The sequence below is a fragment of the Stenella coeruleoalba genome, assembly GCF_951394435.1.
Source record: "Stenella coeruleoalba genome assembly, chromosome: 10".
Lineage (NCBI taxonomy): Eukaryota > Metazoa > Chordata > Mammalia > Artiodactyla > Delphinidae > Stenella > Stenella coeruleoalba.
In genome coordinates, this window is record NC_137156.1 from 69,412,459 (window position 1) to 69,433,971 (window position 21,513).

The following is a 21,513-nucleotide window of genomic DNA, read 5'->3' on the forward strand; positions in this document are numbered from 1 at the left end:
TTAAAGGGATATTAAGGCTCCTTTACTCCAATACCCCTGCTTTACAGAGAAGGAAATGAGACCCTGGACTTACGCAAGGCAAAGGCAAACCACTCCCATCACAGAGACACCAGCACTGGTTGGGAGCTCCAAGCACTGTGACACGCTCTCGTTTCATCTTCACAGAACTTGGAAGCAAGCATTATAATGATTTTGCAGGTAAGAAAACCAAGGTTCAAGCAAGATTAAGAAACTGACTCAGAATTCAGGTCTCTCTGACTCCAACATTCATGAATTTCCCACTAAATGCTAACTCTATTATTTCCAAATGTGATTAAGAAAGACACCACATATGTATGTTTAAAAGGGTTTTCTGTACACTATGCACTCAGGAAATTACTCCCTTAACCCCACAGTTCCCTGTTATCACTGTAAAACAGAAATTATTTAACCCCCAAGTCTTCGTCCATCAACATCCTCAGCAATTTACAATAATCTTGTCAACTCCCCCTATCACAGACTTGTTTACTAAAAATCAGCAACAGTGTCAAATTTCTTAAAATGTCTTCCTACCTTAAACAGTTTCTTATTCCTACTGTTTACAGCAAGGTTCTTCACCTGAAGTGCTAGGATCCATGAAGAGAATTCAGGGGCGCATGAATGTGAATGAGAGAAAGCTGTTACATCTGTTTTAACTAATCTCAAATTGAAATTTAAGATTTCCTTCAAATATGAGTGTAGGCGACACAGCAATATTAACAGTAACTTTGTCACCACAGAAAGAACACATATCTTCATATCACATTACAGATGATGCAGATATACATAAAGATTTCCTTTTTAATCCTATGTATTTTATTTATTTAAAACCAGCAATCTGAGAATGGTCTACAGGCCTCACTAGTTTACCAAAGGGATACATGCATATCAAAAAGCTTAAGAACCCCTGGTTTTGAAACACAAAGCTGTTAATCTGCTGAGAATTTGAGAGAATAAAGGGGAAAAAAGTTTGGCTGTTAAACACATGAACCACTTATTCATTCAACAAATATTTACTTGGTTCTTGTTCTGTGCTGTACTGTGAAGCAGCTATAAAGATAAAACATTGCCCCTTTGCCTCAAACTAGTGGGAAAGGAGACAAAAGCAAGTAACAAGGTTAGAATGTCTTAAGGCCTAGAGGAAAAGGGCAAAAGAAACCTTTGAACTCAAAGAAGAGGTTTTCTGTTTTCTCACTAAACAAACAAGGCACAATTTGAGTAAAGGGAGAAGAATCAGAAAGCTCTTCTAGCTCTCAGTTGCTCCTACAGCCTGGAGTGCAGGGGGCTTCTGGCAGCCCATCCTTAGCCCAGGAGAAGGCAAAGGGAGACAGCTATCAAGAGGGAACAGCAGGACTTCCCTGGTGGTCCAGTGGGTAAGATTCCACGCTCCCAATGCAGATAAAACCAGATCCCTGGTCAGTGAACTAGACCCCGCATGCATGCCGCAACTGAGAAGTCCGCATGCTGCCAACTAAACATGCCGCAACGAAGATCCCACGTGCCGCAGCTGAGAGCCAGCGCAGCCAAAATAATTTGAAAAAAAAAAGAGAGAGAGAGAGAACAGTTGGGCAGTGACTGGACACGGCTGCCCAGCCAGGGCAAGTAGCTCATGGATCCTGATTTAACTCTCTGTAGAGCTGGTAGGCCCTTTCTATTCCACAGATGCTCTGGGAAAATTAAACACGAAATTTTCTTCACTTTCTTTACATAATGTAGATGGGAAAACGTACAAGGGGGTAAAGTGGAGCCATGTTTCAAAATAAGATGACATTCACTTAATCTGTACAATCAAAATACAGTATGTCTGGGGCTTCCCTGGTGGCGCAGTGGTTGAGAGTCCGCCTGCTAATGCAGGGGCACGGGTTCGTGCCCCGATCCGCAAAGATCCCACATGCTGCGGAGTGGCTGGGCCCGTGAGCCATGGCCGCTGGGCCTGCGCATCCGGACCCTGTGCTCCGCAACGGGAGAGGCCACAACAGTGAGAGGCCCGCGTACCACAAAACAAACAAACAAACAAAAATACAGTATGTCTGACTAATGATATTTTATTTATAACATAGTATTTACAGTAGCTGACTGAGAAAGTGGCAAATGAGTCTCTCTCTATATATAGAACTTAACTTATAAAACATGATGTTTAATTAATTTGCTCACAGTTTCCCCCACTGAATTTTAATTCCACAATATTTGTTATACCATATCAACAAAACGGCACCAGGTAAAAAATAAAACCATCCCAGGGGAATACCACCAACCTTATGAAAATCTGTTTTATATCTTTATCTTTAGAACTGTCTTCCAATATTTACCAATGCAATTAGAAACCCACATGTTTACAATGTTTTCTCAACCCTTCTCGCAACTGACCTCCACCTACTACTGAGCACCTCTTTCGTTCCCAGCACTACACTAGGGATGGAAGATCATGATACAAAGGTCAGTCTTGCCCTAAAGGATTTTACAGTTAGGGACAGAGCCACCGGGGGAATTTCTGAAATGCAAGACATTAGAAAACCAGCTGCACAGAGAAGGAAAAGTTAACCGTGAGTCAAGATAGCTGCCAAAAAAAAAATAACAGCTGCATGTAAAAGTAAAGAAACTTCATCTTGAAGAAGAATGGACAGAACCTTGGAAAGGTAGAGGAAAGAGTAGAAGACATTCCTAGCAGGGCAAGCAGGATGCAAAAGGCAGCAAGGCAGGCATGAGACTGGCATCAGCTGTGTGTATGGGTGGGGGGAGTGTGCTTGCACGTAAGGTGGAAGGACAGATCAGTCTGCTGGTGTATAGCATAAGGCCACACAGAGGGGTGTACACAGTAGAAAGTTACATATTACACAAAAGGCACCAAACAGGAAAGACTCGAGGAGTACTACATTTTAAAGTTTATCTGTCAGCTGACATACACAGTTAAAGGAAAATTAGGACTAGAGGCAGACCAGCAGAAAACAGCCCAGAGATGAAAGGCTGAGGGCTTGGGGCAGAGAAGCAGCCATCAGAATGGTGAGGAAACACTAAACCTAAGAGATATTTCAAAGTAGGAAATAACAGAAAAATCAGAGATGACTCCAAATTCTGTCATGTGAAAGGCCAAATAGTAGTGACACAGAACTGAGGTTTTGGGGTGGGGGACATGTCAAAGACTGGTGCATCCTTTATGACTGATAGGGACTCCTGGGTTAAGAGTAGGCCATCCAGGTGAAGTCCCAAAGGCAGGTGAAAATCAGGCTGCTAAGAGATGACAGAGTAAGACAGGCTGGGCTGTAGATTATGAGTCACCTGGCAAGTGCAGGCAGCTACTTCTCAGAAAAACCCAAGAGGAAGAAAAGGAGGTAACAAAAAGGGGAAAGGAGGTAGCACTTTCTGCTGGCCACTATCAAAGTCACTTCACATACATTAAATAGAGAAGAAATATAAATGCAGTAAGTCAAGAAAATGCCCTCTCGCAAAGAGTGCACCATCAACAAAGACAATTATGAAAGGAAGTTCAATGGATAATGAAGACTGAGAAAAGGGCACTGGACATGCCAATGCAAAGATCACCGGCAGCGGCTGAGAGAGCTTTCCAGTTGTGTGGCAGGAGCAGAGGCTGCAACGTGGGTGGCTGAGAGGAGAAGGCGGGGATACAAAGTGAATGCAGTGAATAAGAAGCAACCATATATTTAGGTATAAAACGAACAAGCAGCAAATGGACAAGGTTTAATGGCCTCTTAAAAAGGGCAGCAATGTCGAACAGTTCTCACAATCCTTTGTTCACCAAAGTAATTAGGAAAACACTGACCAACAAATCCAAAAGTCAAAGGTTAGCGCCCATACTTCTCATTATTGAAGGTGCTAGAATTAAAGGAAAATGACAGGCACATTTTAGTCTTTGCGAGCTCAATTCCATAACGACCAGAGTTCAGCTATAAATATAACAAATTAACATACACTGATTGGAACATATTCTGTCTTCTTTACAGTTGAAAGGTTGTGAGTGCTGAGAGACCAATAACAAAGACACAAAGAGCTTGTTAAGCTATAAAAAAAATTACAAATATTTCACACTAACTTTTTGAAATCCTAAACCATGTTCTTATAAATAAAACATTTGAAAGACCAATCACAATCATCTAGAAACTTGCTATAGGAATTGTAGTGCTATAGAATTTGATTTGCAAAAACACTCACTGGTTCAATGGAAAATTTTTTCCATGTTTCCAGTGTTGAGCCTTAAACAGAGATAGTCCCAGCCAATCATAAAACTTGCTAAGTTACAACTTATGCATTAGTTTGTACTCAAAATAATAAAAGTACTCATTCTTCAATCTTTTATCTGAAGAATAAACTCTTCTACACGGGGGACTGTAAGTAACAGATAAATTTAGAATGGGCAGAATATGTCATCATGAATACAACTCTTAGTGGTATATATGGATGAGTTCAAAGCTGACCAGAAGCTGACCAGACGCAGTGTTCTGCTAAAAATCCACTGTTTTAGAATTTCATAATACTGAAAGCAATGCAAGAACTATGCCACCAGATAAAAAAATTCTGGACAAGTTCCTTAGAGATTCTTAAATTTGTTCAAAATGTAACAGTATTATACTTACAGAGTCATTAACTCAAGATGCAAACCTCACTTGTTACAAAGCATGTAACACCATCTTACCATATAGAAAAAAAGAGCAGTTTTCTCCATCAAGGACATACTAATGATTTTCAAGAAAATGATGGAAAATAAAACATTGCATTTATGAACATTTCCCTGTGCCTTATATCAGAAACATTCCTCCAAGTTACTATTGCAAAAAGAAGTACATTTTGTTTTAGAATATAATCATGACCTCTAAAAATCTTCTCCTGTGAAGAATTTTTACTTATAACTTGAAATAGCAGAAAAATCTAGAATTGACAAGAAAAAAAAAAGGTAACTCCTAAGAATTAAGAGTGATTTAAAATTGCATCAGGGGGACTTCTCTGATGCTGCAGTGCTTAAGAATCTGCCTGCCAATGCAGGGGACACGGGTTTGAGCCCTGGTCCGGGAAAATCCCACGTGCTATGGAGCAACTAAGCCCGTGCGCCACGACTACTGAGTCTGCGCTCTAGAGCCCGTGAGCCACAACTACTGACCCTGTCTGCCGCAACTACAGAAGCCCACATGCCTACAGCCCGTGCTCCGCAACAAGAGAAGCCACTGCGGTGAGAAGCCCTTGTACTGCAACGAAGAGTAGCCCCCACTCACCGTGACTGGAGAAAGCCCGCGTGCAGCAATGAAGACCCAACACAGCCAAAAATAAAATTAAAAAAAAAAATTTTTTTTAATTTACAAAATAAAATTGCATCGGGATTTCCCTGGTGGTCCAGTGGTTAAGACTATGCGCTTCCACTGCAGGGTGCATGGGTTCGATCCCTGGTCAGGGAGCTAGGATCCCACATGCCACGTGTGCAGAAAAAAATAAAATAAAAAATAAAATTGCATCAATTTTGTTACATTCTACGAAATGATTACAACTGCATATATTACTGTGTTAGCTCTTGTTTTTTCTTTTGCCAAAATGCTCTCACACTTTCATTACTATTAGATAATAATCAGTTAATTGATAGCTTCAATTGCTTTAAGAAAGAACATAGCTTATTTATGCAGCGTCATTTCCTTTAAAAACAGTCTTGAGATCAGGGAGGAAGACAGCTGACTTGTTGTGCCAGGCATTGTGCGATATAATACCTCATCCATTCCACCACCCTCTGAAATAGTCCCGTTCTAAACAACAAGGTCCTAATGTATAGCACAAGGAACTATATTGAATATTCTGTGATAAATCATAATGGACAACAATATAAAAAAAGAATGTATATATGTGTACAACTGAGTCACTTTGCTGTATAGCAGAGACTGGCACAACATTGTAAATCAACTATACTTCAATAAAAATAAAAAATTTAATATATGGTAAAAAAATAATAAAAAAGTAAAAAAAGAAATAGTCCCATTCTAAAGGCCAGGAAATAAGGTTTATTTTATTTTTGGCTGCATTGGGTCTTCGTTGATGCACACTGGATTTCTTCTAGTTGCAGAATCTGGAGCTACTCTTGGTTGCGGTGCGTGGGCTTCTCATTGCGGTGGCTTCCCTTGTTGCAGGGCACAGGGTTTAGGCATGAGGGCTTCAGTAGTTGTGGCACACGGGCTTCAGTAGTTGTGGCTCCTGGGCTCTAGAGTACAGGCTCGGTAGTTGTGGTGCATGGGCTTAGTTGCTCCGTGGCATGTGGGATCTTCCTGGACCAGGGATCAAACCTGTGTCCCCTGCATTGGCAGGCAGATTCTTAACCACTGCGCCATCAGGGAAGTCCCCAGTTAGTGCTTTCTGCACCTGTTTTAAAAAATTCTTCCCCACCCTGAAGTCACAATGATCTTCTCTTATTATTATTACCTAAAATTTTTAAAATTATGCCTCTACATTCAGTTCCTTAATCCATCAGCTACAAGGGAAAGATTCAATTTCATTTTTTTCCACTACATGTAAAACTGATTATTGGGAACTAGATCTGACCCCAGTAACTAAACTCAACCACTGAGCAAAACAGGAAACTAACGAGATTCTTCTTTTGTTGAGGACCTACTAAGCCAGCTATGAGTATTTTACATACTTTATACAAATATGCAATAATTCTGCGAAGTACACTGTTACTATTCCCATCTTACAGATGAAAAAACTGAAGCTAAGAAACAAGTCCAAGGTGTTAAAAGATAAAGATGGGATCCACATCTGTCTCATCTAATGCCCGTGTTCTTTCTACCATACCACACTGTTTTAGGTTAAGAATTTGATCTCTGGATAAAAGAGGAAACGTTTTCATTTGAGGATGCAGTAGTCACTTTACTCTCCAGGTCTGCTAATAAAATGATGCTTACTTTATTTTAATAGTCAGGGAACAGATATTTATTGAGTGCCTATTACCTGCCAGGTATTGTTCCCTACTCTGGGGATCAAGTGATAAACAAAACAAAGTCCCTATCCTCTTGAGGGCTTACGTCTAACCTGCTCATAAGTAGTCTCCCATGTCCCTTCTGCATGACCCAGTCTTACACACTTAATAAAGAAACACTTCTTCAGGCTTCCCTGGTGGCGCAGTGGTTGAGAGTCCGCCTGCCAATGCACGGACACGGGTTCGTGGCCCGGTTCGGGAAGATCCCACATGCCGCGGAGCGGCTAGGCCCGTGAGCCATGGCCGCTGGGCCTGCGCGTCCGGAGCCTGTGCTCCGCAACAGGAGAGGCCACAACAGTGAGGGGCCCGCGTACCGCAAAAAAAAAAAAAAAAAAATACTTCCTCAAAAGCAGAGCAATAGGACTGCAACATGTTGCACTGTCAAGTTTAAGGCTGAACTTAAATAGCAACTTGAAGAAATTTCACCATTTCACACTGACAGAACGCCATGAAAGAAAGCATTGCCATGCCTCTTCCCTTCTCCTGTAGCTTATACTTTCACTTTTCAAAAAACATTAGCAATATTTCCAAATTACCTTAAAAAAATGAGCATGACTTCTTGTAAGCAAAATGAGCATACATCTTGTGCTATTTCTTAACCCTTTTCTTTCCCTCTTTAAAAAGATGCATTTCTATATACAATAAGCAGTAATAAACTTCTGCTTCATTTCTTTACTACAAATGGGATGTCTATGCATATTCAGAAAATAGAAGAATTCAAGAACTAGGAGAGAAACTTCCCTGGCGGTCCAGTGGTTAAGACTCCAGGCTTCCACTTCATGGGGCATGGGTTCGATCCCTGGTCAGGGAATCTAAGATCCCACATGCCGTGTGGTGTGGCCAAAAATAAAAAAAAATTTAAAATAAAGAACTAGGAGAGAAAAAGAGGTAACTATTGAGAGCAATGCGAGAGGCCAAGTACTACCTTTATTTTCCCATCACCTGCTTGCATCTGTTTCCATCTTTCAGACAAAGGAAACGCCCTTTCCAGAGGCTCTAAATTCCACCCCTTTCACCCACTTAATAATATAACACCATCAGTTATTCCTTCTGTACTACATTTCCACAGGATTAGTCACATCAGAGGAACATACAAACACTCTAATGCTGCCATCTCAATAATCAAAGAAAACCTCTCCTGACCCCGTCATGCCCTCTAAGAACTCCATTTCTCTGCTTTCCCTTCACAGTAAGAAATCTCATCTCAGAAGCTTGTCTACATGTGCCATTTCCTCACTTCCTCCCCAGTCTGGCTAGTCTATCCTAACACACTGACATTACTCTTGGCCAGATCACCAATGACCTTTCAATCACCAAATCCAATGGTTTCCTCTCTGGTCTCACCAGGCCCCCCATCTATAAAGTAAACTACTCAAAGCATTTTCTCCTCTCAGCTACTGTGACACTACTGTCCTGGTTTTCCTTCTTCCTCTCTGTCCAATCCATCTCACTCTCTTTTGCTGGCTCCTCCAGAATCACACAAACCCTAAATCTTGGAATTCCTCAGAGCTACGTGCTGAGTTCTCTTTTTCCCGTATACATCCAACATTCTCTTCCTAGGCGATATCATGCAAATTCATGGCACTTGCTCCCTGAGCTCCAGACACATATGTCCAACTACTCATTTGGAATCTCCATTTCAATGTTGCACAGGCAAGCAAAACAGAACTCTAATTTGCTTCTAAACCCAACCCTCTCCAGGCTTCCCCATCTCAGTGATAACCAACCAAGCCAAAAACTTAGAAACCATGGTCAATGGCCCAATCACCCTCACTCCGTCCATTAGCAAATCCTACTGAGTCTACTGTGACCATATATCTTGAAATTAACCACTTCTCTCCATTTTCACCATCATCCTAATCCAAGCCACCTGGACTATTGCAGTAGCCTCCAAACCGCCTCTCCTTTCACACTTGGAAGTCTGTTCTCTACGCAGCAGATAGAAATCTTTTTAAAGGCAAAGCAGAGGGAATTCCCTGGTGGTCCAGTGGTTAGGACTCCGCGCCTCCACTGCAGAGGGCACGGGTTCAATCCCTGGTTGGGAACTAAGATCCCGCAAGCCATGCGGCACAGCTAGAAAAAAAAAAAAGGCAAAATAGATCCTGTCACGATCGTACTTCAAGCCTTTCAGTAACTTCCTAAGTAATAAACTCCAAACTCCTTACCAGGATCTACAAGGCCCTGGAAGGTCTGGTCCCTACTTAACACTCCATCTTCCTTCCAATCATACTCCCTCTGTTGGTTCCTAACTCATCTCAGACTCTTTCCTAAGTACTATCCCCTTGCCCAAAGTGCTCCTCACACAGCTGCTTCTCACCCTTCACATCGTAAGTCTAAAAGTCACCAGCACAGGAAGATTTTTTCTCATCACCCTATCGAGCATGTCCTCATCTTATTCTCTAACATCACTCAGCCTACCAGCCAAGTACTTATCACAAATACTAGCTTCTATTTATTCCCTTACTAGTTTATTATCTCCCTACTTTCCCAAAATACAAGCTTCCCTGTTTGGGTTGTACATGCAGTGCCAACAAATATTTGTAGAATGAGTGGCAGAAAGAAGAAATAATTCAAGGACATAGGAAGGAGAGAAAAGAAGGGAAGAAAAGAAAACATTTCCTATCTATAGCCAGGTTTCCACCAGAGTTTTATAATACAGATTTTTCCATACTGTAAGTGAAAGTAGAGGTTCGCTGTCGGCTAAGTTGAGCCTAACAGTAATATTCTATATATAACCTATTTGTAAAGTACAGCTCTAGCAGCAATCTGTTTATTTTATACTCAGTGCATTTCTATTGAAAGATCAAATTATTGCTTCTCTACAACTAGTCTCAGGAGTTACTAGTACACACTTAAATTTGCCAATGTAAATGAGGAGAAAATTTTGCTTAAAACATAATGCCAAGAGGAGAAAAAGATAATTATAAAATGCAAGCGCTTTATGCCTAAATGCATTAGAAAAAATCCCTCTAAAAGAGCAAAATGTTAATGAGGGGTGATCGGTAAACGGGATACACTGTTATAACCTCTTCGTTTGTGTATATTTAAAATTTCCCATAATAAAAAGTTAAATAAGAGTAAATGCCTCTAAGAAGTCAAAAGTATCTCGGGCTTCCCTGGTGGCGCAGTGGTTGAGAGTCCGCTTGTCGATGCAGGGGACACGGGTTCGTGCCCCAGTCCGGGAAGATCCCACATGCCGCGGAGCGGCTGGGCCTGTGAGCCATGGCCACTGAGCCTGCGCATCCGGAGCCTGTTGCTCCGCAACAGGAGAGGCCACAACAGTGAGAGGCCCGCGTACTGCAAAAAAAAAAAAAGTAAGTATCTCTGGGTCAAAGCTATTTTCCTAGCTCAAGTGAGCTCTGTTGCCCTCTGGAGACTTAATTTAAATGAACTGATAACAGTTTCTAAAGGTGTTTTCTTAAGACATGGGCTCCTTGGGAGTGTCTGCGGGCCCTCCCACTGGCTCAGTGTCACTGACTTCCAGCCCAGCCTCCTTTCTATGACAGTCTGCAACAACCACAGCTCAAAAACAGAGCAACTTTAGGGGAGGAATAAAATCGTTTAAAAGGAGGAAGTAGTGGAAGCATGCAGAAAGGGAAAATAAATGATTTTTGCTTAAACTTAAACAGAACATTTTTTTCCTAGAATTCTGATAAGGCAATATTTCTGTCTAAAGCGCACTTCAGGGCTTCCCTGGTGGCTCAGTGGTTGAGAGTCCGCCTGCCGATGCAGGGGACACGGGTTCGTGCCCTGGTCCGGGAGGATCCCACATGCTGCGGAGCGGCTGGGCCCATGAGCCATGGCCGCTGGGCCTGCGCATCCGGAGCCTGTGCTCCGCAACGGGAGAGGGGAGAGGCCACAACAGTGAGAGGCCCGGGCACCGCAAAAAAAAATAAATAAATAAATAAATAAAGCGCACTTCAGATGCTGAAAGGGACTTACAGAAGACTAAATGCAAATCCACCAGAGGCCAGCATCCCCAGCCAAAATGGCCCTCCTCCTCCATGACTCCAACATTTCAAAATGTTGCTGCTGTCAGTGGTAGAGATGCTGATGTGAAGGCCTCATTTATTAGGTGGCACAGAGAACAGAAGAATGTAAGCTGCTCTGGCAGTAGTTAATTTTTTTGCTACAGAAATACTCTGGTCTATGGGAAAACAAAAATCATAGAAGTTTATTTTCAGTTTGTTTAGACTGAAGAAAATAATCCTATTAGGAAAGTAAGGGACTGCAGCTAGTCACAATTTTAAGACTGATTTTATCCTTACAAGTGAATCCATGAACATAATGAGATGGATCCAAACTGGCACATGAAAGATCCATTTATTTAGTTTACAAGTAGAAAAGGATCATCGTTTAAGAAAAATAATTAGCATTACAGAAATCCAAAATAACCTGATGAATGAAATAAGCTAGTACTTGAACATAAATTATTTAATTCACCAAAAACATGATAAATTATTCCCTGAAGATAACTTTTAACATTAAAAGCCCTTAGAATTTCAGATTTAAGGAAAAAAGCAAAGATGTGAATTTCATAAATAAATTACAGTAGAATTCTAAATCTGTAAATGTAATCACTGCATAGGATTTCATTTTGTCTTTCTTTTTTGGGGGGTAGGTGGAAGAAGTATTTTTTGATCTATCAGTGACAGACCTCACATCCAAGAAACAGACATTCAACCTAAAACCCTAGGCCAATTTTAATTGGGGCCTAGAGAAGCAGGGAAATAGGCAACAGAAGTCCCACTAATTCCTACCATTTCCACTATGATCTCCCTCCACATCTTGAGAGATTTAAATGTTGCCATCCCTAATCAAAAATAAGCTTATCAGTAATAGATTCATGTCATAAATACTGACGAGCACTGAACATGAATATAGTTTGCAATCAAGTATATTTAGACCTTGGTATCCTTGTTCATAAGCGAGAAAAGGAGCAACAAGATGCTGGCAATGTGTCTTGGGGGGTGTGGGGGCGGTAAGAATGATCTGAGCAGCAAAGGGAGGAGCACTCAATCAGAGGTACCGTAAATACAAGCCTGTCACATCTTAGACCAAGAACTAATATCAGGGCTCTGAGTAAGGACTATAATCAGATTAGGAGAGGCCAGTATGATCTTGTAAGTGACAGAGATCTAATCTGGGACACAACTGGGCCTAAACACAGATTTTCTGAACTCACGGAAATGAGCACTTAATCACACTAAGAGATCACGGCCACAGTGAAGATATGTTTCCTGTCGTGTTCCATTTCGAGAGGCTGAGTTCAGTTTTGTGGTTCAACACATGGATGTGACTAGGCTAAGTTGGAATTTAATTCTTAGCTTTTAAGGTTGCACTCATGATCTCAGATCTTACCCTTGCTATTAATTTAGTTTGTCCTACATCTAAGTTTATTTATCTCTACATATGAATTAAATAAATACCACCTGTGCTGGATAGTTTATGTTGGTACTCAGCCCCATGTTTAACATCCTAGACTCTCCCTGAATCATCAGGTGTGAATCTGCATCGCCAGCCCCCCTTGTCAGTTGTGCTCTCACTCCACTCTGGCAGCAGCCCTGGCAGGCGTTCCTGCTTGGCAGTTAGTGAACTCCAGCAGTATAGGTGAAAAATGGTGGTGTGTGGGCTCTACGCAATACCACCTTCCTCTTTGCTCCTCCAGCCCTTCCTTTTGTATCCAATTCCTAGAATCATACCCCCCCCTTTTTTTAATTGACGTATAGCTGATTTACAATGTTGTACCAATCTCTGCAGTACAGCAAAGTGACTCAGTTATACACATAGAATTGTATCCCCTTTTGATTGAAGCACCTAGGAGTGGTTTCCTGACTAGACATTGTCTGATAGCCTACCAAATTCAGAATTTATATAATTCACAACCCAGGGTGGGGAGCTATGCTATAAAATATTCATTCATCCATTCAGTCAACAACTTCTTACTGAGAACCTACTGTAGGCAAGACCCTGTTCTAGGTGCTAGAGATACAACATAGACAAAAATCCCTGTCATCAAAGAGCTAACATTCAAGTGCAGGAGAGAGATAATACACAGGCTAGAGAAGTAAAATACACAGTGTTAGATAATAAATGCTAAGGAGAAAAAAAATAATCAGGGACAGGGATATGAAATTTTGCAAGAGGTTGAAATTTTTTTTTTTTTTTTTTTTTGTGGTACACGGGCCTCTCGCTGTTGTGGCCTCTCCCGTTGCGGAGCACAGGCTCCGGACGCGCAGGCTCAGCGGCCACGGCTCACGCGCCCAGCCGCTCCACGGCATGTGGGATCTTCCCGAACCGGGACACGAACCCGCGTCCCCTGCATCGGCAGGCGGACTCTCAACCACTGCGCCACCAGGGAAGCCCGAAATGTTCTTTTTTTTTAATTGAGGTATAGTTGATTTACAAAATTAGGTACTAAGGGGCTTTCCTGGTGGCGCAGTGGTTAAGAATCCACCTGCCAGGGCTTCCCTGGTGGCTCAGTGGTTGAGAGTCTGCCTGCCGATGCAGGAGACGCGGGTTCGTGCCCCGGTCCGGGAAGATCCCACATGCCGCGGAGCAGCTGGGCCCGTGAGCCGTGGCCGCTGAGCCTGCGCGTCCGGAGCCTGTGCTCCGCGACGGGAGAGGCCACAACAGTGAGAGGCCCGCGTACCACCAAAAAAAAAAAATCCACCTGCCAATGCAGGGGACACGGGTTCAATCCCTGATCCGGGAAGATCCCACATGCCACGGAGCAACTAAGCCCATGCACCAACTACTGCACTTCTGCTCTACAGCCCGCGAGCTACAACTACTGAAGCCCACACGCCTAGAGCTCATGCTCTGCAACAAGAGTAGCCACCGCAATGAGAAGCTCTTGCACTGCAAGGAAGAGCAGCCCCCGCTCGCTGCAACTAGAGAAAACACACGCACAACAACGAAGACCCAACACAGCCAAAAATAAATAACTAAATAAAATAAATGTACAAAAAAAAAAAATAGGTAATAAGTTTCAGGTGTACAACATGGTGATTCACAATTTTTAAAGGTTATACTCCATTTATAGTTATTAAAATATTGGCTATATTCCCTGCACTGGACAATATATCCTCGTAGCTTATTTATTTTATACATAGTAGTTTGTACCTCTCTTAATCCCCTACCCCTATCTTGCCCCACTTCCTACTGGTAACCACTAGTTTGTTCTCTATATCTGCAAGTCTGTTTCTTTTTTGTTACAGTCACTAGTTCGTTTTATTTTTTAGATTCCACATATAAGTGATAGCATACAGTATTTGTCTTTCTCTGACTGACTTACTTCACGGAGTGTAATACCAGGAGGGTTGAAATTTTAATCACACAGGTCACTGAGGTGATTTTGGGGGAAAGACCCCAAGGAAGCAAGACAGCTAGTCATGCACATATCTCCAGGAAGGCATTCATGGCAGAGGAAACAACACGTGCAAAGGCCCTCAGGTGGGAGCCCCCTGGGATTATTGGAGAGCAGATAGTGGGGAGGAAGTCTGAGAGGTGGGAAGGCTAAGCCGTGGAGCCTTGTGGGATATGACAAAGACTTGAGTGAAAGCAGGAAATTCTGAGCAGAGGAGTGACATCATCTGACTTACCTGTTAACAAAATCTCACTGTGTCAAGGGTAGCCTGGAGGAAGCAAGGGCAGAAGGAGGGGAATCAGTTAGGAGGCTACTGTAATAATCCAAATGAGACTGGATGATAGCTAAGACGAAAGTAATGACAGTGAGGATGCTGAGCAAATTCTTAATATATCTTGAACTCCTATGTGATCATTAAAAAGTCACGGGCTGGTCCCTGAAATTTGCTGAAATCCACAACAACAGAAATTTCTAGGGCTTCCTTGGTGGCGCAGTGGTTGAGAGTCTGCGTGCCAATGCAGGGGACACTGGTTCGAGCCCTGGTCCAGGAAGATCCCACATGCTGCAGAGCAACTAAGCCCGTGCACCACAACTACTGAGCCTGCGCTCTAGAGCTGGTGAGCCACAACTACTGAGCCTGCACTACAGAGCCCGCGTGCCACAACTACTGAAGCCCACGTGCTTAGAGCCCGTTCTCCGCAACAAGAGAAGCCACCGCAATGAGAAGCCCGTGCACCACAATGAAGAGTAGCCCCCCCCCAGCAACTAGAGCAAGCCCACGCGCAGCAACGAAGACCCAACGCAACCAAAAATTAATTAATTAATTAAATATAAATAAAATTGATGATGCAGGCAACTGTACCCTCCTAGGTTATTAAAAAAAAAAAAATTCTATCTGACTCCTACCAGGTGAGAATATAATTGGCCAAAGAAAATGTAATAATTGCAAATTAACTTCCTATAATATTCAATATACAGAAAAATTAATACATAACATGCCAGGGTTATAAAAATTTTAATAAATCAAAACAGCAAATGACTCACATATAAGCACTCAGCATAATAACCTCCCTCAGCAATGAAACAGCAAATTAGGGGAACTCAACAGATAACAAAGTAAAAAGTTTGGGGCCCATTTAGGATATACTGTAATCTTGCCAAGCTGCATGCTTATGGACACAAGTTAACAGAGTTTCCCCTCCATCCCCGTGTTCTGACTGCTGCTCACTCCAGTTCCAGGCAGGTCCCAATGAGCCTGCCTTCAGTTTCAGATATAATAGCCCAAGATCACTGTAGCTAGTTGTTTGCTTCTTCTGGTACTCTCAAAGAGGGAAAGTTGGTGGGAACCTCACCAAAGTTAAACAGCTTCAGGAGGAAGCAGCACTAAAGATAAAGGCTTGGAAAGGGATTTGAAAAGGAAAAGTTCAGAATTATTTTCTTATTTTATACTGGACCTTGTCTCCATTAAAAACTGAAATGTCGGGGCTTCCCTGGTGGCGCAGTGGTTGAGACTCTGCCTGCTAATGCAGGGGACACGGGTTCTAGCCCTGGTCTGGGAGGATCCCACATGCCGCGGAGCAACTAGGCCCGTGAGCCACAACTACTGAGCCTGCGCGTCTGGAGCCTGTGCTCCGCAACAAAAGAGGCCGTGATAGTGAGAGGCCCGCGCACCATAATGAAGAGCTGCCCCCGCTTGCCACAACTAGAGAAAGCCCTTGCACAGAAACGAAGACCCAACACAGCCAAAAATAAATAAATAAAAAAATCACAAGTGCCACATGCTGTAAGTTAAATTCAAAGTCCAATAAACACTGTTTAAAAAAAACCAAAAACTGAAATGTCTTAAGTCTGAGAAAGTCTTACACTAATAATATATAAGTATTCAAAGATTACTCACTCCCTGACCTTTACTCCCACAAACATTATTCCACAAAAACCATTTCTCAAAATAACACCCTACAAAAATGTTAGCCCCTCCTCCCAGCCCTGTCAAACTATCTTCCATAGGAGGCACTTTGTACCTTTCTGACAGCACTTAAATAAGCACTAGCTATTTTGTATCATATCTTATCCTGGTACTATAAGCTTCTCAAGGGCAGGGAATTTACTCAACTTTGTATTCCCTAAACTCCTGGCACCACCACTTTATGAAGTTTTCTGAATAAATTTCTATGTCAACAGATCATGGTACCTCCAATTCAGTAGAGAGGAAAAAACCACAACTTTCTAATGCAGCAATAACGTTCCTGCCTCCAGGGAGGGGTAATGTCATTCTCAAAAGAGAAGGAAATTCAGTGCCCACTACCTCGAGGTGCCTCAAGGTCAGCACTGCTGACAGTCCTGGTGTGCACACTGACCAATCGGGAGTGCCTTTTTCACCTGAGAGGGCGTTAAAGCAGAGTTTCTGTGTAAATTTATTAGGCATTATCCACAGGTAATTTGCTTGCTCTACAGTCCTCTTCAAATCCTCTGACGTTAAAACAAGCCTTCAAACCATTGTTTCTTCCACCTGTTCTTTAAACATTGAACGGTCCAACTTGCCAGGCTACCCTGTTGCTTACAATGCTTTTCACAATATAAGGAACTTGGCTAAATCTAATTGCCGATTTCTATACTTCTTTTTCCTGAGATCACTTATTTATTTATTTATTTATTTATTTATTTATTTTTTTGGCTGCACTGGGTCTTCATTGCTGCATGTGGGCTTTCTCTAGTTGTGGCGAGCGGGGGCTACTCTTTGTTGTGGTGCGCAGGCTCCTCATTGCAGCGGCTTCTCTTGTGGTGGAGCAGGGGCTCTAGGTGCACAGGCTTCAGTAGTTGTGGCGCATGGGATCAGTAGCTATGGCTCTCAGGCTTAGTTGCTCCGCAGCATGTGGGATCTTCCCGGACCAGGGATTGAACCCGTGTCCCCTGCATTGGCAGGCAGATTCTTAACCACTGCACCACCAGGAAAGTCCTGAGATCACTTTCTGAAGGCACCTTATCAACCCATAAGAACTTGCTTTTTGCCATACTATGTTATGCTGTCTCTTTGCCACAAGTCCGAGTCTACAAGTTGCATCCTTCTGTCTGCCTTCATGGGTCAAAACTACTCACTAGAATACAAAATAAATGGCAGAAAGAATGCCACAGCAAAGCAAACGCACTTGACTCCGGAAAGCCCATAGTGCACTCAGCGGCTGCAAGCCCCTGCAGGGAAGGGCACTAGCACTCGTGGACCAGCAGTGCCCGCCCGTTGCTGGCCCAGTGTGTGCACCCTCTGCACAAGCGATGACAGCCCTGGGTTAGGAATATACTACCATTTTTTGATGACAGTATTTTAGAGGCAATGGCAGTACACAGAGGAGATACTGATGGGGGTATGAATGTAAGCTCTGAGGGAGTGTTCTCAAGTTCTTCCAATAAAGGGTAAGAAGTAAGAACTCAGATTACTGAAATATAATAACACTTTAAGATTCAGCTACATAATGCATCAAGATTCCAAATTCAGTTTCTTCAGAAGTTACGATACTGGAACCATAGCATTCTGTTTAAAATTCCTTATCAAGTAGCTCAGATAAAAAGCAACTTAAAAAAAAATTAGCTGTATTACTGCCAATGAACAAAATACAAAAAAATTTCCAGAAAATAATTTGTTAGCCGATCCATGCTGCTGTGATTTTCTCAAAACCAAAACACAAACACAAATAAACTAAATTGATAACAAGCAGCACACACACAGGTCTTGGGCTTTAAAGGCATGGTTAACACCTCAGTCTGTAGACATCTTCAGACATCTCAGCCTCCCAAGACTCGGCTGGGAACTCTGCCCCCTCTACCCCTCCTGCCCCACAGGAAGGGGAAGGAGTGGCAGAGACTTTATCTCCTGCTCCCCTTATTCTACTGCACCCAGTGCTGAAGAACAGTCTACTTATACAAACACATTAACTCAGAAAAAACACATTCAGTATTAGAAAGTTTGTCTTAATCCAAGCAAATGCAGTTATCATTATTAGTCCATGACACTGTTTATAGCATAAAAAACTGGAAATACTGACTGAATAAATTATGGAGCAGCCATTAACAGACTACTAGGCAATCATTAAAAGAACAAGGCAGGGCTTCCCAGGTGGCGCAGTGGTTGAGAGTCCGCCTGCCGATGCAGGGGACACGGGTTCGTGCCCCGGTCCGGGAAGATCCCACATGCCGCGGAGCGGCTGGGCCCGTGAGCCATGGCCGCTGAGCCTGCGCGTCCGGAGCCTGTTGCTCTGCAACAGGAGAGGGCACAATAGTGAGAGGCCCGCGTACCGCAAAAAAAAAAAAAACCAAGGCAGATCTCTGTGAACTTGGATATATCCAAGACATTTTAAATGAAAAGAGCACTACCAATTGAGTTTTTTGAAGTGGGTGGAGAAATATATATTATACAAATAGAATTTTTCTGGAAGAAAACAAAAAAAACTAGAGATAACAGTGGCCTGCAGAAGGGACTGAGGGAACTTCCCTAGCAGTCCAGTGGTTAAGACTCCAAGCTTCCAAGGCAGGGGGTACGGGTTCGATCCCTGGTTGGGGAACAAAGATCGATGCGGTGTGGTGTGGCCAAAAAAAAAAATTGTACAGAACGGACTGAAGGACTAGGGATATCAGTAAAGGAGTACTGTACACTCTTTTTCACTATTCAAAAAATATTTTACTACGTACCATGTATCCCTGTTTAAAAAAAAAGATTAAGGGAATTCCTTGGAGGTCCAGTGGCTAGGACTCTAGCTTCCACTGCAGGGAACACAGATTTGATCCCTGGTCAGGGAACTAAGATTCTACATGATGCGCGGCCATGGAGTGGCTGAAAAACAAGCAAACAAACAAAAAGATTAAGTACTTAAGTCTGTGATTATGATAAAAACAAAGCAATGCAAGAAAAAGTGATGCCTATTAAAAGAATTTATTATCTCTAAATTCTTTGTGGCAACATTTGAATTCAGTAAAACGGGTGGGTGGAGGGGTGGTATAGGAAGAGGTTCATTCTACCCACAGTAACTTTCAACTTTTTGCCAACCGTGATAAAAAAAAAGTGTATACTTCCTCCTCAAACCAAGATGCAAAAATCCCTTAAATGTTTGGCTCCACTGTAATCAAAGTTTAAATGATTCAAATATATTAATAGATCTGCAACTAAAGTTCAATTACATTTTACATGTTAATATCACATACTATGAGTAAACAGTTTTACATAATATCTTTTAGTTTCTAAACAAAGAATTTCAGAATTACTGAAGAGTCCAAATTTTCTAAAGTCTCTCCAGCCAAAAATCAGTTAAGTAAAAAACTAGAGTATTGACTCATTTTCCCTTTGTGCATGGAAGCAGAACAAAATATATCAAACCAAAAAAAAAATTTTTTTTTTCATTAAAAAATAGAGGGTTTTTTCCCCCATAGCGTCACAATTTCCAAAACTTCTCCATTTCCAGGCAGGACTGAGGAGGGGGTGGGAAGGATTATAGGCAAAGTCTAAGTCTGGTCAACCCTCTTTCACTTCTGTGCTGCCTCCCCTGTTCTCAGGTACCCCCAGTCCTCATACAGATACAACATCATCAGCACTCCCACCACAGTAAGAGCATCAATTCAATTAACAATGGTGGGAGGACAATGGATCCACTGGATTTTATTCTGAAGCTCAACCTGGGGCTCATGCACCTGCAAATAACAGGCTCTCATTAGTTACATGAGGGCAAAGGAAGTATCAACAGAATTGCCCCATCCTACGCTCATATAGAACCAGACTGGTGATTTCCTCTCTGTAACTACTATCATGAAAAGTAAAGCAAATGACTGGAGCTAATGCTCTTCAATTTGATTTTTACTAATGGAAATCCATTTGTGTCAAAGATCTGAAGATGGGCAGTTATCCTCGAAAAAGTGATGTTATAAGTTATAAAGAAAATGAAGTTGAGGAAAGGAATGTGGCTCACCTAAAACAATAAACAGACACTCCAAGCTGCAAAATATGACAAAATATTGACTTCTCATAAAAAAAAAAAATTCTGAAGATTCAAAACTAAACTATAATACTGCCCCCAAATCTCCAGAGTTTAAAAAAAATTTTTTCTTAGATCATCTATAAGTTGGTTGTTTATTCATACCTCCACGTAACATATATGTATTTGCTACGCCCCATTCTCAGTACAGGGATGCCATGCTGATTAAAGGACAGACCTGGTTCCTATCTTCATGGAGTTTACAACAGCAAACAGAAGAACAATGCATTAGTGCACTGTCTAGTTTTCCCACAAGGAACAATAAGGGAAAACATTCCTGGAGTAGGTTTTAATATTCTCTACAGTGGGGCTCTAAAACACTTTATAATAAATTAAACTTTTAAATTTAAATATTAGAATGAGCTAAAAATAAGATAATTTCACATAGTGATAAGTGCCATGAAGAAAACCAAACAGTAATGAGACATGAAAAGCCAGGGGAGCGGAGGTAAGGATGTTTAGGAAAGGTTTCATTACTGAGCTGACCCCTCTGATGAAAAGGAACTAAATGTAACAAACTCAGTGTACTTGGAGGGACAGAAAAGACATGTGGCTCGATTGTGGGAAAGCAGGCGGAAAACTGGCAGAGGTGGGCAGGGAACAAATCACAAAGGGCATTACAGACCATAAAAGGAGTTTGGATTTTATTGTAATTACTATGGAAAGCCACTAGCAGGCTCTAAGCCTAGGAGTGACAAGACAGGATCTGATTAAACATCATAGTTTCTTGTTTAGCAAATAATACATTTTAGAGTAGAAATAATGTTATAAATGATGGTGTTGCAGTATTGCTTCTATGCTTTCGTTCAGCTATAATTCATCTACTGTCTACTCTCTGCTACGTTGTATGCAAGGTACCAATAAAGAATAAAACAGGGTCTCTCATCATGAGCTCTCAATCTGGTATAGACACTGAACAAATAATTACAATTGTAATATTCACAAGAGGAGAATATGTAGAATACTGTGAGTACCCAGGGCAAAGGGTAGTTAATCCGGCCTGGAGAAGTCCAGGGAGGAAAACTCTACAGGAGACCTGAGTCTTACAGGACAAGCAAGAATCTCCTTAGTGTAGTCCCCTAAGCACAACACCCAAACCACTGGTGGAACATGAGAAAATTTAGGGGCTGCTGAAGACTTTCTTTTCA

The 21,513-nt window shown here is 42.1% G+C and overlaps 1 protein-coding gene across 4 annotated transcripts in view; it reads right to left on the reverse strand.

The window, feature by feature from the left end:
- SFMBT1 (Scm like with four mbt domains 1) overlaps positions 1-21,513 on the reverse strand; it is a 128,141-nt gene that overhangs the window by 97,651 nt on the left and 8,977 nt on the right. Inside the window, exon 2 of one of the 4 annotated variants that reach the window (XM_079933325.1) lies at positions 19,032-19,173. The exons of the other annotated variants lie outside the window; for them this stretch is intronic. The gene's annotated coding sequence lies outside the window, so the exon portion shown is untranslated. The remainder of the gene's footprint in view (positions 1-19,031; positions 19,174-21,513) is intronic. 4 annotated transcript variants of the gene reach the window in all.